Source organism: Thermobia domestica, chromosome 11, assembly GCF_964235325.1.
Source record: "Thermobia domestica chromosome 11, izTheDome1.hap1.1, whole genome shotgun sequence".
NCBI classification, from domain to species: Eukaryota; Metazoa; Arthropoda; class Insecta; order Zygentoma; family Lepismatidae; genus Thermobia; species Thermobia domestica.
In genome coordinates this window covers 224,378,540-224,406,147 of record NC_137464.1, presented here as the reverse complement: position 1 = coordinate 224,406,147, position 27,608 = coordinate 224,378,540, and the positions used below count along the sequence as shown (strand labels likewise).

Below are 27,608 nucleotides of genomic sequence, written 5' to 3'. Positions count from 1 at the left end.
ATACTAGCTGAAACTCGCACTCGTTCGACCCGAAGACCGTTTCCTCAATGAGAATCGTGCTCATTAGTTTTACTATGTTTGCACTCACAAAAGACTTGAATTCACATTCTTTGATGAATCTCGTGCTCGCACTCACTAGTTTCACCGGGACCCTAAGTTCGCTCAGTGTGTGAGCCGGCTGTGGCTCGCTTTTTAAATAGAACTTGTGCTTAGACGGGCTTGTGGTCATTTATTGAACTAGAGAATCAGGCACACACGCTTGAATATCTTTGCGTTATACGTAGTATCACGTTATCGTCTTGGTAAACGTATAAGGTAAGAATGCACTTTTGATGCCAAATACGTATAAAGCGGTAATGTAATTTTAGAACTTTTAGTGGGTATACGTTAGACTGTTTTCACAAATATCCACACCCATATACGCTCACTCTTTCCGTAAATTTAAGGTGAGTATACGTTAGACTATATAAAGCAATATTAGGTGGTACACCGTAAACTCCGTATACGCCATATGACGTCTGTAGTATAAAGTCTAACATTCATACTTTGTTATCTTTAATAACTTAATAAATTTATGTTTTGCTATCTTAAACTAGAAATACAAATCGCTGAGTAAAGCAACGTTTATTTAAAAATAATCAATGTATAACAGTTTCGCCAACTAACTCAACATATTGACTTCATCAGACACTGTCTGATCAAGCATAAGTTAGAACAGTATCTGATTAAGTCAATATGTTCAGTTAGTTGGCGAAACTGTTACACATTTATAATTTTTAAATAAGCGTTGCTTTACTCAGCGATTTGTATTTCTAGTTTAAGGTATAAAGTCATTTTGGGTTTATTATCCAGTAAAAGTAGCTTATCAAAGCGATTTTCAACAGTAATGAATTAAGTGGATTCTCTCGCCGTTTGATTCTGTAAAAGAACGGAAAGTTTGTAGAGCAATACGTAGTAAGGTAACAGTGCTTATAGATGATTTAGTATAAGTTTACTGTGTCTGTAACACATTTTAACGAGATCATTTTGAACGGTGAAAAGAGGGGTTAACGTAAAATCCTTTTCGTTCTTCTCATGTTTCTCCCTCCTTTTTATTATCTCTTCTTGGTTCTTCTTTGTTAGAAATTCATCTTGTTCAGCTATTTGTATTCTTTCTCAACTGAGTTGTAAACGTAATTAATGTGACAGATTTTAGAAACGGGATTATATAAAGAAACTTAACACAGCTAGTACTTCCTTTTTCGTTTTTTTGGCTGTAAAATTCACGATTAATATCTCGGGTGTTGAAAGCTAAAACAGAAAGTTGCTTTATACTGTGTTCGTCTCTTTTATTTTCTGAAGGCTCTTTTACTCTATCTTCATCTCTCTCAACCAGTCTGTCCTTTTGAGGATGAAACTTCAAAAAGGAGAGAAAATGTATATAAATCTGCCTTTTGAAACGTGTATAACCGCTCGATGATGAGAGCGATAGAAAACTTTCATTGGCCTAAATTAGAATAATTGGGTTTCTATTAGCTTCGCATTATTACTATTACTATTGCTATTATTATTATTATTATTATTATTATTATTATTATTATTATTATTATTATTATTATTATTGCTGAACTCAGTCGTTACAATTCAAATATTAAGCTTTCTAAAGTGGTATCTGAACCGTTTCCTCAGTCCCGAAGTTCCTACTTTCCTGTAAATTTAAGCTAATTTTGTGGATGACTTTTACAAATTTTAATATAATTCATCCTCATATTAAATTTGGACCGCCCTTCCGTAAAGTTTTTTGAATCCCTTATGAAAAAAAATCTCCAAACGTACGTGCCTGCTCGAGCCAGAGTATCGTTTGGAAATGAAAGGAAATGATTTAGTTTTACTGTACCATAGTTATGCTGTGTAGAGTAAAGGACATGGCGATGATTGATGGAATGAACAATAAATCAAAATGTTAAAATGAAAAAAGTGGGATAAAACGGGGAAAACCCTAGAAAAACACGCACACGGTGTTTGTCTAGATTATCGTTTTCCTTCTTAATTATGTAGTTTGTTCGTACTTAGGACCTAAATGGCTTAATACGTAAAATTTGATGAATTATATAATATTACTAGTAAAATACCGGTCTTCATACGGGGAGAATACGCTGTTCTACCCATAATGTTTTACAATATTTTACGCATGAAAGGTAACAAGCAGTACCAACCACATTTACAGAAATATATAGACTCTATTCTAGTTCTAGAGAACATTTATCAAATTTTGATTTTTCCACATTTCGCAAATTTAACGGCTGGGCCAATGTACCCCTCCCAAAATTTTTAAGCAGAGTGCATCAATGTACATATATCATATGAAAAGAGAATTGACCTATTTACTCAACCAAACAACCACATGTATCTAAAAAGATTAATTAGGTGAATAATCGATCAAATAGTAAGCACATGCATTATGAATATTTCAACTATTTTCATCCATAAAAGGAAGCAAGCAGTACCAACTAAATTTATGGAAATATGTATTCGAGTTTTGGAGAATGGTTACCTTTTTTTCTGTAATTTTGAAATTTAAGGGATGGTCGTATTTATTCTTCTCAAATAAGATAGTACTAAGGTGATCATGTCCTATGGACTAAGAAACAGAATGCACTCTGTGCTCAACAATTTAATCATATAACGAGTTAAATGTTCATCAAAGAAGATAGATTAGGCAATAATTGACCACGCGGGAACACTAATATTTGGAAATTTAGTATATACATATATCCAAGTCCTAGTAAACATTTTCCAAATTTTGTTTTGTGGTAGTTCTCAAATTGAAGGATGGTCTTATGTACCCCTTCAGAATTTTGAAAGAAAGCATCAATGTTCCCATGTCTTATGAAAGGGATTGGACTCCTGTACTCATCTGGATAACCGTCTAATGTAATAAGATCTCATCCAGGAGTATAATATAGGTCAAACATATCCAAAATTTAATGATTGGCAATTTTTCCCCATAAAAGGGAACCTGATGGACCACCTAAAATTACAGAAGTACATATCCCGGTCCTATACCCACCATATATATATATATATATATATATATATATATATATATAGGGTGTTAATGAATTATACCGACAAACTTTAAGAGGTGATTACTTACATCAAAATGTTCATATGGACCTATGGCGAAAAGTGCATAGTTTCAGAGTTAGGCCTGTCCAAAATCGCGAAAAAGCCAAATTTCAAGACGTCTTATTTCGATTTTGAGAAACTGTGGATGGTGGTCCTTATCAGCGTAAAGGAAGTCATACATACGCAGTCCAAAACTGCACATTTCATTAATGTTCAATGGGTGTACAGATTATTCCCTGCAGGTTGAAATTTACAGACATGCCATCAACCGAATTTTGAGATATGCTCTGACTTTGATTGGTCCAAAGTAGGCAAACGATAAGTCCTGATAGCAGTGAACACGGAATCCTTTGGCGCGATGTCAGAAGTGTTAAGGATCGTCAGCAGTACGGTTTCTTGTACTGCACGGAAAACGTATGCTGCGATGTTATCTTTCAGGTTTAAAAGTGAAGAAAACGTGTAATATACTGTGATGAAATATATACCATCACACGTTATTCCGAACACACACATAAAAAACAAAAACAAAGATGGAGTTGCTTGTTCTTAACACTTTCGCCTTCCCTTTCGCATTCCCCTGGATGTTCATTGTTGTCAAGGTGTACCTTCTGCCTACTTTGGCCCCTTCTTGAAATCAGAGTAAATCTGAAAACTCTATTGAAAACATATCTGAGAATTACATCCTGTAGGGAATACCCTCTACACCTATCGACAATTGATAAAATATGCATTTTTGGATTGTGTATGCGTGACTTCCTTTACGCTGATAAGAAACACCATACACAATTTCTGGAATTCTAAATAGGGCTCATTGAAATTTAGCTTTTTCTCGATTTTGGACAGGCCTAGCTCTGAAACTATGCACTTTGGTAGGGGCCGCGGTGGGTCAGTGGTAGAGCGTTCACCTCTGGTGCTTGGAGTCCCGGGTTCGATCCCAGCCCCTGCCAAGCGAACTTTGTGGTGGACAAACACCGTGTGCGTGGGTTTTCTCGGGATTTTCCCGTTTCCTCCCACTTCCTTCATTCCACCATTTCATTCATTACTTATCATCATCGTCTCCTTTAGCCTAACCGGCATAACCGTGGGACGTAAAACTCAAAGATTTCATTTAATTTCATTAAATTTGGTAATTCTCAAATTTATGGGGTAGTTCTATCTACCGATTCCAAAATTTAAAAGAAGTGTGTCAATGTACACATGTTCTAAAAAGTAGAATGGTCCCTCTGTTTTTAACTATATGACAATATAAAGTTATTAACCTTAATAAAAGGGGATAAAATACTGTAGGTTAAAAACCTTCAAATTGTAATTTTTGGCATTTTTTTACCTATGAAAGGAAACGAAATGAACCACCAAAACTCTCTCTCTCTCACACACACACACTTATATATATATATATATATATATATATATATATATATATATATATATATATATATATATATATAGAGAGAGAGAGAGAGAGAGAGTCTCAAAAGTCCCCTGACATAAAGTAACTGTTATTATCAGAGTTACAACAAAATGTGAGAGCAGAAACAATCTCCAAATATGGTCTTTTCAATCTAAAGTAAAGGACTTTACAACAAAATGTGAGAGCAGAAACAATCTCCAAATATGGTCTTTTCAATCTAAAGTAAAGGACTTTTTTAAAAATTGGACTAGCCGTTTGAGCTCTACACTCTTTGTGCGCCCAATGTTAAACGAAAATGCAACGTTGTCATTTACCTGGACTCACAACTTAAGTGGATGAAGTTCTGCCTTTTACGCTAACGTGAGGATGGCCAGCTCCCATTCCACAGAGTTCAACTATGGCCCTATACTACCATAACATTTTTTTTTTTTTTTTTTTTAGTTTTGGTAATTTTCAAAATTTGAAAAAGTCATTACATTCACTTCTCGAAATTTGAGCAAGTGGGCCAGAGTACACATTGCCAAAAATTAGAATTTAGGTACCACTAGGTCATTGACCCTGGGCCAGAGATCCAGGGATACAAAACTGACCGTAAGTGATCCACATACTACTGCATGGTTAGCAATTTACATCTCTTAGAACTTTTGTAATTTTTCTTCCCGAAATACCACAAAGATTGCTAAAATCTGCTAAAAGTTCTAAAGAATTCTCCCGCACTTTTATCCAGTGGAGGGGAAGGCATAAATATTTACTGGATTATTTACTAAATAAGAAAATGTTTTTTATTCCTTATGGGTTCACGGGGGAAGAGTAGATACTGACATTAAATTAGAGAAAAGGTTACCACTACTTGATTTGGGGGAACATATCAAAGAAAGGTAGCACGTCTTTACGAGCCATGCGTGGATGGGCACCGCTGTATCAGATATCAATAGATTCATCAACAGCTCAATGTCAGTAATTACATGGGACTTATGTCTTCCCATAAAATTCAGTATAGTAAATGTTCAAACGTCACATTGTTAGTTCATGCACGTGTGTATGTAATATTTGAAAACATTAGGCTTTCAAACTATACTATGTATGAGAACAGACACAAACGGACAGAGATAACGAAGACGTTTTTTTAATGTTGGTTCCTTTCCGAAAATAATGTCCAAGATCTTTAATATGTACTCTGTTAAGGACGTGAAGAACTGACAGAGCTGTCCATTTCAGGTTTCAATACTGCTTCATATAGCAAAAGCTTTATTAGGCAACTAGAATTCTTTTCTTAAAATCGATTCAGCGTCTGAAGTATAATGTTCATCTTCGTACTTATCCTTGTATTGAAACAAGAAGTTGTATATTTAGCCATTTCCGGTTTTAATATCGTATTTCCATGGAGCTAGGCAACGGCCAATTTTAGGTTTTAGTATTGTGTCCCTTATCGCAGTTTCACAACCTAAAATCAAATTGATTTGTACCTATTATCACATACAGTCTAGACAACTTAATAGAATTTTGTTAATAAAATATTGATAAATTGATTACGTCTCTGAAATCGAATTGCATACTAAATTTGTATTCAAAGAAAATATATGTAAACGTAATTGAGGAAGAGAACTCGTCACCTAAAAGGATGCCCGAGATTGAATCTTAGAGCAGACGAAACTGATCGAGGATCTATCATCTGTTTGATTCTCGATGAACCCAAAATCTCGTAACTATACGGGTTATTTAAACCCGGAGGTTCAATGCCGCGTTCACAGAAGCTCTCCAATGATTTCTGTCTTTACTACTTTATACTCCTATTTCTGCGAGATCCATCTTAATATTGTCTTCCCACCTGCGCATAGGTCTTTCTAATGGTCACTTTCCGATTGGTTTTCCAGTTAAAACTTTGGAAGCGTTCCTACTTCTTTCCATTCTGGCTGCTTCCTACATACGATGACCCTAACAGTATTTGGTAAACAGTATAAATTACGTTGTTCGTCGTTATGAAATTTACGCCATTCCCCATTCCTGTTCCTCTCGTTAAAAGATAACTGTAATATTTTCCATGTATCACCTTTGCCTATTATACTATAATTATATAATACGCTAATCGGTGAGCAAAGCAAAAAACAGTTATTATTGTAACACTAATATCATGTAATTGTTTCGTTAACTAAATAATTTGGCTTCATTACACACTATCAATAAGACATTTTCAATAGATAATTCTTCAGACGAATAGTGTTTCATGAAGCCAAAGTGTTTAGTTGGCTAAAGAGTTACACGATATTGGTGTCACATCAAAATGTATTTGTTCTTCCTCAACGATTAATTTGTTATCTACAGCAATTATAGGGTAACTCGATTTGTTGTTCAGTGGTTTCTCAAAATAAAGTGATAATTACGCTTAGCATTTTCTTGATTGATTGATTAACACGAATAAACTGCTGTAGGACGTTCTAAGCTATCCCACTGGGAACAGAAGCCGGGACCTCGTGCATCAAAGTAGCTCGCCCTAGCCACTAGACCGGAAGGAGGTCGTTTAACGTCTCACGATAATGCCATTTAGACAGAGAGGAATGATGGAAAATGAATGACAATAGCAGATATGGATGCACTGTTAATTTCAAAAAATGTTCCCGGTGGGACTTTAAATCACAGGGGCTTAATAATGTAGTACTGCGAAAATACAGGGTGCAGCACGTAAAACCGGCCCGTCGTAATATTCTGGTATATTGTGTTTTTGGCAACACTTAAATAATCTACCTTCCTACCAAGAGATGGCGTGTCGAGGTCGGGTCGACTTACATGACCTGCAGCAGTCACGTGCAGCCGCAGCCAGTGAAACTTGTCGAAACCAGTTGAGAAAAAGGCCTCGTTGTGTTAAGCCGGGTGAGTGTCAGTGTGTGATAATGCCGTATTCGATATCCGAGCGTGTTGCCATTGTTAAAGGGTTCATTCCCAAAACAACCGGCATTGGTCGACAGAAAATCCACACGCAATCCACCAGGTACCCTTGCATGATGAGAAGATTGGTGTTTGGTGTGCCATTTCCGCCACACGCACTATTGGGCCCATATTCTTTGAGACGACAATGAACAGTGACGTGTATATGGGAATTCTGGAGGAGTTTTATACACACTTGACCGAAGAGGAGCGTCAGTTATGTTACTTTCAGCAGGACGGTGCAACATGCCACACATCAGCTGCATCATTGTCCCTTGTGCATGAGATGTTTACACCAGAGAGGACAATCAGCAAAGGCTTGTGGCCTCCTCGATCACTAGACTTGTCCACGTGTGACTTTTACTTATGGGGACTGTTAAAGGGAAGAGTATACGAAACAAATCCACATACAATTGAAGAACTCAAGACCAGGATCCAGGATGTCACCAATAGCATTACAACACAAGAACTGACAAGGGTATATATGAATCTCCTCAATCGTGCTCACATGTGTGTTGAAGTGGGCGGAGGACACTTTTAGCACCTGCTGTGAAGGCTGCTGTGAACGTGAATAGTCATATTTAATACATTACATTTCATTTATGTGTTGTAGTTAATCATATTCAATACATTACATTTCATTTTATGTGCTCACTTTACGGGCCGGTTTTACGTGCCGCACCCTGTACAAGTAACCCCACTTTGAGCATGACGAAAATGGAAGAACTTCAAGAGAAAAACTCACATACTGTATTTGTTCATCACAATACGGCGGAAAAGTGTTTTCTAGTACAGAGAAACAGTTTCCTTTTTTACAAATCGAAGCTATTGTATAATATTTCAGTTGTTTTTTTTTTACATAATGATCAACGTAAACCACTCGAATTACACAGTGAGTTATTATTTGACTCTGAAGAAGGTATTCTTTTAGGAATTAAGCAGTGGCGGTTCTAGAAGATAAAATCTGTGAGGGTGGGGCAGCTAGACCCCAGACTAAGACCCCAAATGAATTCATTATGAACTTTTAAAAATATATAAATAATAGCTTAAATTAGTTTTGTCACTTAAAAACTGGATATCCTAAGCATCCCGGCCCAGGGCTAGAACCGCCACTGGAATTAAGTTCAAATTCCCTCGGAAATCGCAGGCTACTATCCTTTTAGTTATGAAACTGGATATTGTTTTAACATAAATTTGAAATGTGAGAAACGTGTGATTGATGGTTGGTAGACACTTGATCCATTCTTGTTCGTTTCCACTCACTCGTCAACTTTAGTTCCTAGAATTCATAAGGATCATTTAGACATTTTTGAGGAAATTCCTAGCATTACCACTGAAATTTTCATTTTTGGATAGAGCTTTTTATGTGTTTAAGACAGGGACATACCGTCTCAGCTCTACGGCTAATAGTTTTGGGGATATTCAGCTCTAATAATTATTCTTTTTCCGCACATTTCCGGAAGCATGTATTTATCTCTTATAAGAAGCGATGCTTGGCCTACGATGTTTACTCAATTGATGAGAGACTTAATACATCTTTAAGGTTGGTTTAAAGGGACAAGTTCTGCCGATAGATGGCACTACGGTCTTCGTATCTCTCCCATATATTTTTAACCTTTCACGAAACTTCACGATTTCTCTTACAAATTTCAACCTAGAGGCTTCAAATTTTTAGAAAAGGAACTTCATAATCTATCGAACGCAATAGTCCGTGCCTATTTTTTATTTAGAATTTTGTTCATTGTTGAAATTGCTTGATTGTTGAAATGGTCATCTAAATATTTAACAATTGAACTGTTTCAACAATAAAGAAAATTCTAAATGAAAAATAGGCACAGATTGTTCCCTTTGATAGGTTATGAAGTTCCTTCTCTAAAAAATTGAACTCTCTAGGTTGAAATTTGTAAAAGAAATTGTAAATTTTCGTGAAAGGTAAAAAATACATGGGAGAGATACGAAGATTGTAGTGACATCTATCGGCAAAACTTGTCCCTTTACACTAACCTTAATACGTTATCACAGTCTTGAAAACGGTGTGTGTATAGCTTTAGAAATACTCTTTTCATGAGAGGGAGACCCGGGTTCGATTCCCGGCGGGAGCTCATGTGGTTCGGATTCCACGTTAATCAGTAGGTCCACATCTCATATAGCCTCGCTGCTGAACGGGACGCTAAACTAAAATCAACTCAACTCAACTCTTTTCATGAGAAAGATTAGAAGAAAAGGCAAATAGAGTAAAAAATTTAGTGGCAAATGATTTGTGTGACGACAGGAATAGAGAGACAGACGCACTCTCACGCAAAATGTAGTAGAATGGAGAACAGTCTGTTGTGTGGAATGAAGGTTGCCGACGCTACAGGATATTTTCCCAGTTGGCACGGGGTTTCAAAACCAGAAACCTGCGTTAATAGTAGGTTGGAAGCCTAACTGATGACAATGCGTAAAGCAAGTGTACAGAGAGCGAAAGGAGGACGGGGGAAAGGGGGGAGGTATTTTTTTAGGACATAAAGGGTAAGGGTGGAAAGGGTCAGGGGTATTTTCGCCAACCCCTTTCTATCCCCGTACATCCCACTAGCAGGAGGTTTCTGAGTGGAAGGGTGGATGGGTGAGGGGTACCTACGGACCACAAGAATTTCAATGAAGTCGGACATTAATTACTACCTCGTTTCGCTAAACCGGAGAAGAAACGAGGGGAGGGAGTTACCTCACTTTGTCGTACCCTCGACCCAACCTCAGTTTAATTACTACATACGCCCTCGACGCTTTAATGTGTATGTGTGTGAGTGTGTGTATGTGAGAGTTGGTCGAAGGTCTGAAATTGGGAGCTGTTAGAGTGGGAAAAGCGAATTACCGTACAAATTACATACAAAAATAGAACAAATTATCGTTCTTTAAAAATAAAAATCGTGCTTTGTTCGAGATAATTTCATACCATTTTCAAAAGAGCTCAAGGGGTGAACGTGAGCCTGAGTGGACAAAGGATGCTGTCTGGATTTAACCGTTTCTTTCTCTCCAAACTCCTGATTTCTTTTTATGTTGAATTATCAAACCCTTATGCCTTATCACCCTCTGATTTATCTTTTCTTAATGTTGCTTATATATGAGGAATGAACATGTCCTTACTAGGGCAGTTGTGAATTGTTTGCAATGAAGAATGCCGAACAAATTTCATTAATGTGTGTCTGAGTAGTTAACACGCATGCTACCTGTTTGTGTGGTCTTTGGTTTGATTTCTAGTGATGGTTCTTGTTTTGCATACAAATAAACAGAAATAGTGGTTTGCTTTCTATTTTTAAGAAATAGGTTCCGACTCATATTGTCTAGAAATGGAACTTCAATTAGCAAACGAACAGAAAAGACTTCATGTCTTGAACAGCAGTGAAAAATTATTATTAACAAACCTTTAAAATACTTAATGAAGAAAGATATTATAATGCAATTTACCCAAATGATAACATAATAATACCAAGTAATGCAGATAGGCAGTTAGTATTATTGTTTTCGCAAATTGAAGATATTGTTTTCAAATCCCGAGGTCCACTATTCTGACCAAGGATGTTTATTTTATTGGTAGTTAGTAGTAATGCTAGACCAGTCCTGAGATGGTATTCTCAAACATAAGTTGTCACGGAATTATTTGAAAAGAATATTTTGTATATTTTATTCCTCAATTTCTAAGGTGAAGATGACTTTCCATCTGGGTATCTTTCGATCACTGATTACTGCTATAATAGTTCTCAAAAGAACGAAACTGCACTGATATCGACTATTATAACAGCTCTCGCAAAACGGTGACTGAAGTGCTTTCGAATATTACAGCAGTTGTAACAAATACATGACTGTACGTGTGTGATAGATATAGCAGTTCTTATACCTATTATAAATGCACTGCTGCCGATAGCTATAGCAGTTTTCACCAGTACGTGATTGATTGGTGCCGATTACTATATCATTTCTCACAAGTACGTAACGGGACTATTGCCGAATGCTAAAGCATTCTTACAACTACGTGACTATACTGCTACCGATTGCAACTGCACTGCTTGTCAACTGCTATAGCAGTTTCTACAAGTATGATTGCATTGCTGCCGACTGCTAAGCAGATCTCACAAGTAAGTAATAATACATACTTAAAACATGTATTTTTAAAAACTATAGGATGTCTATTTTAGAAATGTTTATATACAAATCCTAATCCTAACTATGTATAAAATTACTCTGTATACGAACTCAATCACTCACTGATATAAAATAACAGGTACTTCCCTTTGACGTGAAAAGTTGAAATTTGGCATGATTGTAGCTTTTCGGGATTAACCCACAGAAAAACTTCCAATAGTGAATATTTTTAATTTTTTAGGGGTCTAAAGATGGAATGAAGAAATTCTCCATGCTATTTAAATGGGCCTTCTTTTGGACCTATAATCTCATGTTTCAGGTACTTGCAATTGGAATAAAAATTTGAAATTCTGTATACTTGTACGTTTTCGTTGGCGTTATCTAAGTAAACCACCAAAAATAATAATTCCAAATTAAGTGGGGCTTAATGGGCAATTGAAAATCTTCCTAATTTATTTATATACCAGACATGACCAAGCAAAAACCAGTAAGGGGCCGCGGTGGCTCAGTGGTAGAGTTTACCTCTGGTGCTTGGGGCCCCGGGTTCGATCCCAGTCCCCGTCAAGTGAACTTTGTGGTGGACAAACACCCTGTGCGTGGGTTTCCTCTGGGTTCTCCCGTTTCCTCCCACTTTCTTCATTCCACCATTTCATTCATTACTCATCATCACCGTCTCCTTTAGCCTAACCGACATAAACGTGGGACGTAAAACTCAAAGATTTCTTTTCATTTCAAAAGCCACTAATAAAATAGAACTATGCCTATAGCTGGATACCCTAGGTGTTGTGTGGCAATACTACAAAGCTATAATAAAGATAATCAAACTTTGTCTTTGCAGTATGCAAGAAGTCTGGTCGAACAAAAGTCCGGCTTCCTTTCTTGAAAACTGTAATAAATAAACAGTAGCAACTTTAAATGAGAAGCCAGCATCATCATCATACAATAAGTCCATACATTGTGAATGACAAAACAAAGACTACTATAAAAAATAAATTGTGAGTGATTAAACAGAGTAATAAGAAGCAATGGCTGATACATATATGATGCAAGGCCGTAGGCCGAACAAAGGCGGCGGCCTGGGGAAAAAAAAACCCATTTGACCCAAACGCAAGCATGTTATGTAAAACCGCTACATAAAGTATTTTGAATTGAACTGAGCACATACTGGTAGAATATCTTAAAATATATTCAGTATTAGAACTCTTACCCCTTGGTATACACATTCCAATGACAATGAAAAGAAGATCCCAGAAGATAATCTATTTTTGGCATAAGCTTTCGAATTCTCTACCTACTTAGGGTATACGATTTGTTTAAAGTGATATAAAAAAAACAGCCTGAAGTAGGTACTGACAATGTTCCAAATTTCATTTCAAACGGATCAGTCATTTTCTAGTGATACGATCGTAAACAACTGACAACAACTTCAATGTGGTTGAAAAAAATAGAAAATGCTTCCCCCCCTTCCTCCTCATAAAATGGGAAATTTCTAAAACGCTAGGACAATGATTTACATATTTTTAATGAGGAATTTGTATACCGAGTTTCGTGCTCCTAGCTTGACGGACTCGTGAGAGTTTCAAATTTTTACATTCATTATGGAACTTTGCCCCCTCCTTAGAAAACACATTTTAATCAAAATTGATATGATAAACCATTAGTTCATGGTAGGTGATAAATATAGTCCAAAATTCAATTCAAATCGTTTAGCTGGTTTTCGTGATTCGATTACTCACAAGATCAGTTTCACTTTTATGATATTAGACACTCAAACACAAAGCATCTTTGTAGTTAAACCTTGTGATTTACATCAAATTCATATACACAGTGCAAATGCACACACACACTCAAATAATTAATTCCTTCTTGTGAGCACATTGCCTGTTTTTCTTTAAAAAAAAGAAAAAAAGAAAAGCAACTTTATTGCAATGGTTAAGACAAAACTGACAAACAGAACACTGTAACCAAACTCATTGCGAAGTTTAAGAATACCGAATTTCTAAAATAAACCTGTCTGCCTTATTTGGAATATTTATCAAGTGCTGTCGGTAAGAAAATGTCGATAGCCTTGGAAAGTCTATCAAGTGCTGTCGACGAGAAAACTTCGGCGACCTTGGAATATCTGTCAAGTGTTGTCGACAAGAAAACGTCGATAGTCTTAGGATTTCTATTGCGACAAGAAAACTTTGATAGCCTTAGAATGTCTATCGACTGCTACCAAAAAAAAAAAAGAAACTTCAAGAGTCTTGGAATGTCTATCGAGTGCTGTCAACAAGAAAACTTCGGCGACCCTGGAATGTCCGTCAAGTGCTGTCGACAAAAAAACGTCGGCGGTCTTAGGATTTCTATCGCGACAAGAAAACTTCGATAGCCTTGGAATGTCTATCGACTGCTGCCGACAAAAAATCTTCAAGAGTCTTGGAATGTCTATCGAGTGCTGTCAACAAGAAAACTTCGGCGACCTTGAAATGTCTGTCAAGTGCTGTCGACAAGAAAACGTTGACGGCCGTGCTTATAACGTTACTGACAAAAAAAAAAAAAAAAAAAAAAGCAATTTCATAGGTAAATCTAGTTGTTCTCATATTCTGAATAACTAGTAAACTCTTAACTTTCTTATTAGCTATAATTTTAGCAAACTCTGCATCTATAATTACCAATTCCAGCTATTTATCTCTAGCTGTTGAATCTCTTAACCAATTACCGTATTTACTCAAATATAAACGCCCCCCTAAAAACTAAGGCCTTAAGCAGAGTCGTTTTGAAGTATGATTAACCTCACTCTAAAAGCTTGACTACTGCAGGAAACATATGTTAGTCGAACTCTTTTGGTATGGCACTAATCATTCGTCAGAACGACTCTGCATAAGGCCCTTAATGTCTTATGCATGATCTCAAAGAAAGTTAGGTAGTACCTCTATCAATTCAAAAAAATAAAAACTTTGACTTGTACATGGTGCGTTATGGATTACAAAATTGCAACTTTCAAATTGTGAATATTTTAAAATCTTTTTTGTTCTCCAATCCTACAGTATTTTGTATTATTTTTTTTTTATAATAGTGCAATATGCGTCTCATGAATAATATAAAAGTGTCAATCAAAGGGGTGATTTGAGAAGGGAAGTGCCCCTCCCCCTGAGTTCGAGAAGTCCATATACTTTTAATCGACAGCATACTGTTATAGTAATAAAAAGCCTTATGCAGAGTCGTTCTGACGCGTTATTAGTGCCACACTAAAGAATTCGACTAACGTGTTTCCTGCAGTAGTCAGACCGTTAGTATGACGCTAATCATACGTCGAAAGAATATTGTGCTACTTTTTGTTTTCAAGATTTCAAGCTAAAATTTCCACCCCACTGATTCTTCTTCGTCTCCTTCATGTGCGGCGCGGACACGCCCATCTAGCGTAATTTGTTTCTTAACATAGTACGAATTACGAATTATCCACACAAAGTTCGTAGCATTATGCAGTGAAATGCCGCAGAATGAATGTTCAGCAGGGTTTTTTTAAGAGTCCAACACAGAGTAGGCCTATGAGTAACGTGAGATGTAAGAAAAGTCTTACTAACACTTTTAAAAGTATTTATTAAATGGGGATGAATTGGGTAGAATTGCACCAACTTTTTCACAAAAGGGGCTGAAAATGCCAGCGTGGTACCAACGGGCCGATGAGTGACAAAAAGGGCTGAATTTGGTACAATTGTACCAAGTGTGGCAACACTGTCAGCACCAATAAACCAAAGTAAAGGGAAAAATCAATCAAATAGAAACTATGCAATTATAGCCGTGTTTCTCCAAGAATTTTAGGAAAAGAAATAGAAAAAATGAGACGCTTAAATTCAAGTAAATATAGTCTAGTTTTGTTGTTTTAATAAGCTGAAATAAAATTAAGTGTAATAACTAATTCTGTAATATTTCTGCTTGCAGCAGCATTTATTGTCACACAATGTATTAGTGAGCTCCCTGGTAGTAATACAGTTATTATACTCGTTTTATCGCGCTTGCGAAAGCTGGTTCGATTTCCGGTGGGAACATAGCTCTAAAGCTCTAAATCAACCAATCATAATAACAATTGAACTCTGTAATCGATCACAGTCCCAAGACAAATAGGTATTCCTTAAATTCCCGCTTTCCGATTGTTAATTTTAATGGTTAATTTCTCGTACGATTTCTTTCGAATCTTATTGTCTGCTTGAATTGTGCAATATATCACATGCACTACCAGGCCCGTATCCAGGGGGTCTAGGGGGGCCGGGCCTCCCTAACTTTTTGTTGCCCCCAAAATGTTCACGGTAGGCTTGCAACTGAAGTATTATATGGTGATGAACTACAAAAGGTTGGATCGGGCCCTCCCTAACTTCAGCCGCCCCTCCTACATTTTTGGGCTGGTTACCGGCCTGTGCACTACTATACTTCTACTGTAGTAATAAATCAACAATGCTACCAACCAAGGGCGCCCATCAGGGGGGACAAGGTGGGGCGATCGTCCCCCTAGAGGAAACTGTACTTCAGAATATCGAAAACCCAATAGAATTTTTACATTAGTTACAGCAAAATTTGAAACTATATTTGAAACGTAACTTATATTTGCCCTCCCCCTTGGAAACCACAACATGGGCGACCTTGCTACCAACGTATATCTATCATTATCACACGGATTCAAAACAAGGAAAAGAATTCAAAGGAACCATAACAGAAACAATTCTCGCCAACAACATTCTGTTTAGGCATAAATTAAGGGTGAAATTGTCTTATTTGAAAATGTAGGCTAATTCTTAGTTCTGCGTCCCAGGGTAATGCACTTACGACTAAACAACATGGATGATTAGTGAAAATAAATAATTATGAAATAAAAAAGTGCAATGAAAACGTAGGAGGAAACGGAAGAATTCCGAGAAAACCCACAGACATGATGTTGTCTACCACAAACTCGCGTAGTCGAGGATCGAACCAGGAATTCCTATCATCTGAAGAAAGCGCTCTACCAGTGAGATAACTTTCTACAATTTTTTTTCTCTTCAATTTTAAGGGAGTTCTTTCAATTATGGACTTTCATTTTGTTTTGACCCGCGGAAATGAAATTGTTCAGTTTAACGTTCCACTTTTATGTCCTTTAGGCTAAGGGAAACGATGATTAAGGCTAATGAATGAAGATGGAATGAAAATGTGGGAGGTAACGTGAGTACCTCGAGAAAACCCACGAGCACGATGTTGTCCACCACAGACTTACTTGGCCGGGATGCGAACCAGAGACCCCATGCACCAGAGACTACCACGGAGCCACCGTGCCTTCGTTTTCGCCCTTGAATTTGAAAGCCACAGCGGATTTTTGAACCAATATAGTCACGTTGAAAGTTGATATATTAAAGATGATAAAGGAGCGAAAACCAAAGTAGAAAAATTAGAATGTACAGGAAATTCGTCCTTTCGCCTCACATCACTACCCCAAAATTATTTTCTTTTTTAAAAAAAAAAAACAGCCTTGTGTAATAGTAAACATCTAATTGAAAATTCTATACACGGTGTAAAAATATATATGTGCTCATATTTTCTTGTGACTGAAACGATTTATATTATTTTTTACGGGTTTGATTACACGACCGGAAGGCTTTGCATTATTCTTAGTCTTTCCCCGTCCTATAACCAGTCCACGACACACACACACACACACACACGTATATACACGCACACACATACTATACAACAAGAAACCAATTGATAAATTTCTGTATGAGTACACGAAGCACGTGCCTTCAGTATATCATACTCCGTTGACCACAGACCTTTGGGGAAAGAGGATTGTAAAAGGGGGAGGGATTTTTTGGGGGGAAATCGGTTTGGCTAGATCAAAAGAGAAGGGGGAATCTGCTGTGCACGGCAGACAGAAGGAGGCAAAAACAGTGAATGAGAGAAATATATATAGGTTCCGCCAATTTTCCAGGGGAACACATCAAGCTTCCACGTCACGGATCACACACTACGTTGATACAGGACTTCGGAGCTTTACGGAGCATTGAAAGCTTAAAAAAACTGTAATTAAATTAAATCTTTGACCGTTACGTAATATTCTTTCTTTCACACTTTTTGTGCTACAAGAAACGACCTAATTGAATTACAAAGATTATTTTAACCTTTACTCAATACTAAGAGAGCTATATTATTGTTAAATTATTATCTTTCTCACCCTTATTTCATGAATTCTGGGTTCAATTCCAGGTTGCAGTGAATGTGATTCATATCCCATGTCAATTTGTAGGTCCACATAGTATATAACTTTGGGACTGGTATATCTTTACCTTACACACATTCGTCTTACAAAGAAATAAGGGTGCTCATCCCTGCCAAGTGCTAGGACGCAATCTCCCAATTTTATAGTTCTTTCTCTAAAATTTACAATATACATTTTTGTCTTTCCAAACATACCATACTCCCCCAAACTTACCATTTCTCTCCGAAAATTTACAACTGTGGCCCCAAAATATAACTCTAGTTCCCAAATTTACAATTGTATCCCGAATATTATCACTTTGCCCCCAAAATTACAATTCTAGCCCGCAAATTTACCATTGTGCTCTAAAATTACCACCCATCCTCCAACTTTAATATTCTGGCTCTCAAATTATCATTGTGCTTCCTAAATTACAATTCTAGTCTCCACATTTACAATTCTACCCGGAAAATTACCATTTTAGCACCAAAATTACAATTCTAGCTCCCATATTTACCACTGTGCCCTTAAATTACCGTTCTGATCCCTTTACCGGTGTGTGCCCAAAATTAATATTCTATCAGCAAAATTACAATTTTAGTCACCACTATGTCCCAAAATTACCATTCTGGTCTCCAAATTTACATTATGCTCCCACATTTACCATTATTCCCCCAAAATTACAATTCTAGTCCCCAAATTCACCATTATGTCCCAAAATTACCATTTTGACCTAAAATTTGCAATTGTACCTCAAAGTGACCATTCTTCTTCCAAAAATACCATTATAGTCCCGAAAGTTACCACTGTATCCCAAAATTACCATTCCGCCCCCAAAATTAAGATTCTAGTTCCCAAATTTACAATTATGTCCCAAAATTACCATTCCGGCTCTCAAATTCGCCATTATTTCCCCGAAATTACAATTTTCGCCGTCAAATTACCATTGTGCTACAAAATTACCATTCTTCTCCCAAAATCACCATTATAGTCCTCAAATTTACCATTATGGGCCCAAATTTACTATTTCTCACATTGATTGTACAATTTTCAATGAAAAATTATATTCACCTCAATAATGTCAAAGGATAAACCCGCGCTTCAAATATCGACAGTGGACCCCCTGGTAGGAAGGGTAGGAAGAATTAGAACAATAGTGTCTCATCTCATTGAAAGTTTTGTGGCCAACTTATATCTACACTCAGCTTCATTCCGTTCATTTTCATTCGAAAGTTATATCAAATCTTCTGCTTTGTCTCATTTTTCCATACCTCTTCCAAAGTAAGGCATTTTTAGCAATACCAAGCATCGGAGCGTCTAATGGAATTGAAAGTAGCTACTTTGTGGACTAAATAAAGCAAAAAAGGACACTTTGTAGACCAACCTGCCTCTGATAAGGAACTTCACCAAATCAACTTTCAGTCATAAGTTAGAAAATGTAACATTTTTTATAGTGATTTATCCCTACAAAGTGCCAGCTAAGACCAGAAATTAAAAAGAAAAATATTTATCTATTTTCCAATCTTTACAAATGATTAAAGTCATTTTTAATTTTCGAACATATATAAAGCAAGCTGAGGGACAACTCAGCTGTAAAGTCTTCTTCAGAACAAAGCTTTTATTTCTAGCCCTGGATGTGGATTGGCTTTTCTTTTCTTTCAAAGATACAATAAAGTCATTATGATTTGACATCTAAGGAACATTATATATAATATATGTAACATAATACATACCAAAACCATTGCATTTCGATAAATTTTACTACTTCTCTGACTGTGCATTAGTGATTTACCCCTACCAAGATGCCGGTTAAGTTCGGAAATAAAAAAAATATATATTTATCTACCTTACAATCTTCACAAGTGATACAAGGCATTAATTTTTGAACATATATAAAGACAAATCAGCTGTAAAACTTCCAACAGAACAAAGCTTTTATTTCTGGTTCTGGTTGGAGATTGGCTTTTTCAAATACAATAACATCATTATGATTTGACATCTCAGGAGCATTATATATAATATTATAAAAAGAACCTTTGCACTTAAGTAAATTTCAGTTCTTTGATTGTGCATTAAAAACGATGTAATTAGAGCATTTCTCTTCTATTCAACACTTTTCTGAAGAGCTTGAATGTTCTTTTGCTCTTTGCATTCCTCTTCTTTCAATGATATGACACCTTCTAACATCCCTTGAGCGGTTTGTGCCTGCTTCAGGTCCCCTTTTATAAGAGCCTTCCGAAGCCTATCTGTGGCATCACCAAGCACAGAATTTGCAGGTTCGCTATACTTCCTCTTCCTTCCATTAAGCTGGCTTTCAATTTCTTCTATGTTCTTCTTACAAGCAATGTACAGAACAAGGCACAATCAGATACGACTCAAACTTCGCCCAGAGAACATATAATAGAAAAGAAGAAAAAATACCAAATTGGAGCTGCCCCCATCCAGAAACACCGGAGATATGCTCCGCAACATAACGCACATAACGCACATATGATATAAGGTAAACGTCGCAAGATACCCGTTTATGTCGGAAACGGAAAGGATGGGCAGCACCAGGATATTAAGATATTTGATATGCTATAACACTGACTTGGCGACCATCTTGAAAGCCGCCATCTTGGATATAGCGTAAGGTATTGAAATGAGAAGCGTGGTGTATGATATATCAATGTAAGGTAAAATGCAAAAGGAAAACAAATGATGTAACCGCGAAAAAACATATTGTGATGGTATGGACGGGACGAAGTGTAGAAGACTCGGGCAAAACATACGTGTATTCGAAGGGCAGAATAATAGGGCAAGACTCCACGATAAATGATACGCGACAAATAACTGCAACACTGTCTGTGCATGGAAGTGCATCCGCCTTGACAGATTATGCCTTCCGAGGATATTGGGATTTCGTTGGTACAGTGAAAACCACAATTGCAACCCGCGATACGGGCACTCGTTTGGAGACTACATAAACTACAAAGGACTATCTCTTATGGAACAGCAATTCGACACCTCACTCCGGAGTGTAGGACATATCATCTTGGATTGGTGGTCAAAAGTACAACCTACCTGTGATTGAAGCCCACTTTTGGACACCGTTTTGTACGTTTCTTGTTCAATTTTCTTGCTATTTCGTGTAAGCAAAGGACACTTCGGCTCACGTTTGTTTAAACAACACTATCTGAAACAAAGTGTGTACACATGAGAAAGACCAGCAATTTCTAGCTTACATTTCTTTACGAATGCTTATTTTCCTTTGCGCGGTTTGCTGCACTGTTTCGCGACGGTCTCAAATAGTCAGAATATCAGGGAAAGGCAGCATTCTGCATTGACTCCATGAATTCCATGAGTTGTTGCAGTCTCCCATTAGAAGGCTAGTTTACAACACAATGAGACGACTCGAATTGTGTCTACTGGTTTCACTGACACATATGGAACGAAGTGAACGTGACAGCAGGGGCCAGCCAGTGAGAATCTATAGTGAGTTTGTGGCATTCGCAAGCCAAAACGCTCAGTATTTTGTGATGTGAATGTGTCCGCAGTATCGTTCATCTACAAACACCAATGTAGAGCTGCAATGGTGAACCCTCTGAATGTGGTGTTACTGATGCAAAGTGTACTTGCAAAGCAAGTGTAAGTCCAATCGGCAGAACCTACAGTGGACGAACGACAAGCAACTGAACATATGGTGAAGATTTTGAACAACTACGATGTAACAGAAGTGTATGTGGGTGAGACTTTCGGGACCAGTGAGACACAATTCGAGTCGTTTCATTGTGTGGTAAAGTAGCCTTCTCGTGGGAGACTACAACAACTCAGGGAACTCATCGAGTCAATGCAGAATACTGCCTTTCCCTGATATTGTGACTGTTTGGGACCGTCGTGAAACAGTGTAGCAAACCGTGCAAAGGAAAAGATACATTCGTAAAGAAATGTAAGCTAGAACATTACTGGCCTTTTTCATCCGTACAAACTTTGTTTCAGATAGTGTTGTTTAAACAAACGTGGGCCGAAATGTCTCTTGTTCACACGAAACAGCAAGAAAATTGAACAAGAAACGTACAAAATGGTGTCCAGGAGTGGGCTTCAATCACAGGTAGGTTGTACTTTTGATCACCAATCCAAGATGATATATCCTACACTCCGGAGTGAGGTGCCGAATTGCTGTTCCATAAGAGATAGTCCTTTGTAGCTTATGTACTCTCCAAACGAGTGCTCGTATCGCGGGTTACAATTGTGGTTTTCACTGTTCCATACGGAATCTCAATATTCTCGGAAGGCATAATCTGTCAAGGCGGATGCACTTCCATGCACAGACAGTGTTGCAGTTATTTGTCGCGTATCATTTATCGTGGAGTCTTGCCCTATTATTCTGCCCTTCGAACACACGTTTGTTTTGCCCGAGTCTTCTACACTTCGTCCCGTCCATACCATCACAATATGTTTTTCGCGGTTACATCATTTGTTTTCCTTTTGCATTTTACCTTACATTGATATATCATACACCACGCTTCTCGTTTCAATACCTTACGCTATATCCAAGATGGCGGCTTTCAAGATGGCCGCCAAGTCAGTGTTATAGCATATCAAATATCCTAATATCCTGGTGCTGCCCATCCTTTCCGTTTCCGACATAAACGGGTATCTTGCGACGTTTACCTTATATCATATTGTCGCGTGGTGCGTTATGTTGCGGAGCATATCTCCGGTGTTTCTGGATGGGGGCAGCTCCAATTTGGTATTTTTTCTTCTTTTCTATTATATGTTCTCTGGGCGAAGTTTGAGTCGTATCTGATTGTGCCTTGTTCTGTACGTTGCTTGTTAGCACTCTTGCATTTTCCAGTTTGTTCTTCTGCTTTTTTCAACTACCAGAAGCTTGTATTTCTTGAGCATTATATTCATTAAATATGCAATTCTAATTAAATTGGGTCTTATTTTTACACATTTTTTAAAGGTTTTAAATCCTTTTGTAAATATTTTTAGGTCCTTTTTAGGCAATTTTTAGGTCTTCAACTTCCGAGCCCTAGTAATCATCTTTTTAGAAATTGGAACGATATGAGTTCTGTTGTCATAAAACTATAAGCATCTTTCTCAATCAAAATACTGTTTAAGGTTCTACAAGACATCTGAGTCTTTTTCTCTGTTAGTGCATTTTTGATACTGAAAATCTTCTTTCAATATCTGCATTACCATGGGACAGGCAGAGTGCAGCTTCTATTACTTCACTTACTAGAAGAAATTTTGGTGAACCATCCGCCTTCTTAAGTTCCACAAACAGAGCTCAGTAACTGTCAATACGTGAAAAAGTAATTTTACTTTCAGTAGGTTCATGCTCAAGCTGCAGACGTTTCCATTTGTCAATAAGTTGATCATCTGGCACTGCCACAAATAGTGCTCTTGCTACAGTTCTGATGTATCTGCAGATCTACTTTGTGATTTTCTAGCCTCATGATAGAGAAATGCTAGTGCTCGTTTAATGTGAACAAAATGAGTCATTGTATTTTGTCGTAGGATCATTTGTTCAAAGGCGGACACTTGTTAAAGATGGCCTACTCTCAATGTTGTATTTCGCAGCGCCACTCGTGACGAAATTTGAAGCTAACGGTTCCTGTTCCAACACGCAGTGAAGCTTTCTGACATACTACATAAACGCCGCGCCGTGTTGTTAAAAGGAAGCATCCTGCTGCATACTCCTAAATACAAAGGTAAATGATAAACATGCCACTATCAAAATGGCTAATATAACTTTTTGCTTAATGAAAAACTAGAGACAAACAATCGAATCTGTAGTTATATAGAAGTCAGGTGTATAGGAGTATTATTCAGATGTCTACCTATAGCATACAGCGCTGGTTTCCCGTTTGAATACAACAACGTAAAAGCTTGTCCTTTGTTGCTTTCCCTGAACAATAGATGTTGGGGTAAGGCGGTCCCTTCTGTGCATAAGCCATGCGGGGTAACATGGTCCTCACAAATATTGTTATGCTAGTTAAATATGTCGTGAATTTAGATTAACAAACATGTGTCTTGCAATTATATACAATACAAGAGTTACAAGGCTCGTCTCCGTGTTCCATTTTCATGAATGAACATAACATAAGCAGGTAATAAGCTGCCATTAGATGGTTTAGTCGGGGCATGCACTGGCGACAAGGAAGAAAAATGTATCAATTAGCGTAAGTCGTACTTTCGTATTGTGGAAACTGTATTTTTGCTGTATTGAATGTTCCTGAAGTGAACAGGCAAGAAAGGAAGATACTCAAGCGCAAAAGAGTTTTGAAAATATAGGGAAAGGAATCTCAAGGAAACGTAGTACAAACTATTGTTATAAGTATGGCGGTTATTATTACAATGCAATTGATGGGAAGGTTTGGTTCAAGTATAACGAGTCCAAGAGTTGGTTCCATGATGACTGTTTGGGGCGAGATAGATTCCAGGTTAGAATATTTACTCTTTGTGGTGATTAGTGATAGTTTATAATGGGTATACGGAATATGGAATATACATGCTAAAATTTCATTTTTCACTTGTATATATATATATATATATATATATATATATATATATATATGGGAGTACAAACAATTAAAGAGGATCCATCTTTGCACAACCAGGTTTTTAACGGTAGGCCGACTTTGACACATGTTCATAAAAACGGCCTACTTTCAACTATCTGCTATTTTGATTTATTGTGCAGACAGGATGTCTGGTTAGTGGATAAAACCTGTATTATCTGATAACCAAAATAATAATAGTGTTAATCATTAAATTGCTTTTTCTTAAAAATTTATATTTTCTTGTTATTCAGGATCAAAGTCCTTAGGGGTGCTGTCTTTGAACAAATGACCCTACATAGTTTACAAAACACTTCATAATAACTATGTTTTTCTGCCCAAGAAGATATTCGGCAACCATTTCTGTTCTTCTTGTGAAGCCAATCATTCCTGAATTTACACTTCCCCATGCTGTTTTACACTATTCACTTCACGACACACCTGCAAATACATAATTATTATAGTATCTATTGGCAACCGTTCTTGGCATTTCTCTAACATAAAAGCCACAATTCATCACAAAAATACGGGCTGGACTTCAATAAGCTAAAATATAAAATCTGATACTGAACTTCGTAGGATTCATCTTCACGCAGGTTAAATGTATATACATGGATGATTGTGACTTTTCTTATAAATTAAATAATGTGCACGGAATGAATATCAAAAAATGGTAACAGAACATACAAAATATGCCAACAAAAGGACCGTTTTTGAATGTTCCTACTTGTTACAACTCCATTGAGATAATATATGAACAAGAAATGCCCTAACAGAAAAATCTTAATGGTATCAAACTCGCATACATCGAATAGATCAGCCATTTTAAGAGTGGCAAAAAGCTAATTGTTTCGTAAGTTCCCTTACAAATCTTTTAGGATACACTGTTCAGTTGTTTAAAAACGTTCGAAAATTATACGTTTAAAACATTCAACGGCACTTGTAACAAAATATTCTGAAAGCAAAGTGATTTCCTCACTTCTGTTATTCTATAATAGTCAATAATATCATATAGATGTCGTCGTTATTCGTAACATTGATATAATATATACATGTACAGTCAGAGTCAAAAAACCGAGCACACCCTGTATAACTTATACGAGGAGTGTCCGACGTTTTTGTCCCTGATTATACTTATATTTGACACTAGTGTATCACTGTATAGTCACGGAGACTCAATAAGTGTACTTCATTTGTTTACTCAGGAAGACCAGAGATATGGATTTTATTTGTTTGTACACATCATTTAATTGGAAAAATAAACACACTGCTGAACAAGACTGCACTTATTTAATATAAAACCACATGTACACGTGACGTTTCGATCTTCTAACCAAGATCCTCATCGAAACGTCACGTGTACATGTGGTTTTATATTAAATAAGTGCAGTCTTGTTCAGCAGTGTGTTTATTTTTCTGATTTTATTTGCAAGACGTGATCATTTAATTGAAACTTACGGAATACATTACCTTATAGAGGAAATTCTCGAATTGGATGCTACAATGAGACCATGCTCGAATTTACACCCCGACATAGCGAAAGGCATATCTAGTTCTTATATTACCTTAATTTACAACTAATTAAATTAGGATTTCTACTTATTTTGCAAGTACGAATTCCCTTATTTTTTACAGATCATGATATATAAATTTCCGATTCTACATATAATGTAAAATGGCATGTATATTTACCTTTTGCTACGGGTTGACTCTGCATTAACATATATATAGTCTATAAGCCATAATATTATTTATAAGTCGGAATGTTAAACAAAACAAAACAAAACAAAACAAAAAAAAACTACTGTAGCGAAATCAGAGTTTAGAAACTGGATTTGAGAAGTATAAATCCATACTTAAAATTTTTTTTTCTTTTCCGGGTTTTTAAAGGTTTCTATGACTATGATGAAATTCTATGACTTTTGAGTTAGATGAATTCCTTCACTTTCCCGGTTTATCAGGTCGATGGGAACTCTGCTGCAAATAAAGAGAGGAGGTAACCTGCTGCAAATTCTCTTGTAGTTAACAAAAAGGTAAGACAAATACAGAAGGGTCTCCCAGGCAACCTTCCTGAGAGAGACAGAAATCCCTCCAACCTCCCACAGAAATACACACACACACACACTTTCTATATTTATTACCTTGTATTTCTGTCATTTTCTATTCATCATCATTATTTACTTTTATTTAATTACCGACATTTTCTAGTTCATTAACCATAATCCAAACAATATTACTAAATAAGGATAAAAAAAGAGATTTAGTAGATTAATGTTTCAAAAATTGAGACTGATAGAGACTTTGCACCCCCCCCAAAAAAAAATACTTTTAGATGAAACAGAGACTCGTTCCGATGCGTGCAAAATGAACTACTTGATAATGCAATACGAAGAATGACAAATTTCGTCAGTTATGATATATTAGTCATGAATGAAACTGCATAATTGATTACATTTAGAATTAGAATTAGGATTAGGATTTAGATTTCTGGGCTGTCGGCATCTATGATCACTTAGCCCGTCACGTTTTGAGGGATGGCGTCCCTTGGCGAGCACACTATCCGGGGAAAGGGAAAGAAGAAAGGATTGAGGAAGGAACTGGCCTGGGACCTATATGTTAAGTACCATCCTGGTGTGAATGAGGGAAACCCTAGAGAAAAATTACTGGCTGGCCGGAAAAAGGTTTTACCAAGGACGTTATAAAATAGAGGCTCTGCCCATACGTATCTTCATCATATGAACTCAATGAAGCCGAAAAACAATCGAGCATCGTCTGAGCCGGCACGTCTGATTGGCTACTCTCGTTTCCGCCATGATTGTTGGCTCGAAACATTGCGATCGTAGTGGCGCGGAGTGGGCAGAGTAGGTGTGGCGAAGCTATGACATATGGCTTCACGTTTTTGTTGTATGGGCAGATTCTCTATTTTATAACATCCATGGTTTTTACACTTTTTCGATCGAGTGTCCTCCGGAAATCGAACCCAGGACCGCTCCCACCAAAAACAAGAGCGTTATCGACTGCACTACGCGTGGCCACTTAACTACATTTCTCATAAGTAGATCAGTAGCAGAGATACTACGACTAAAAAAAAACTTCTTTGGAGAAATAAAGAAAAACAGAAGTTTTTTCTACAGTTTTTTTTCTGATAAATTTTGGACCTTTTTGAAAAAATAACCTTACTAAAGAAATAAGAACACGCTCTACCTTTTTTTAATTATTCAAATACGTAAACAAAACATTTAATTACTGCATTCTGAAGGGGGAAATTAAGCACTTAAATAATAAAGGATAGCAC

General features: G+C 36.9%; 1 protein-coding gene across 1 annotated transcript in view; it reads right to left on the bottom strand.

Moving 5' to 3' along the window:
* Nucleotides 1-27,608, bottom strand: part of stg1 (stargazin-like protein) — a 706,566-nt gene that overhangs the window by 448,355 nt on the left and 230,603 nt on the right. The gene's annotated exons all lie outside the window — the stretch shown is intronic.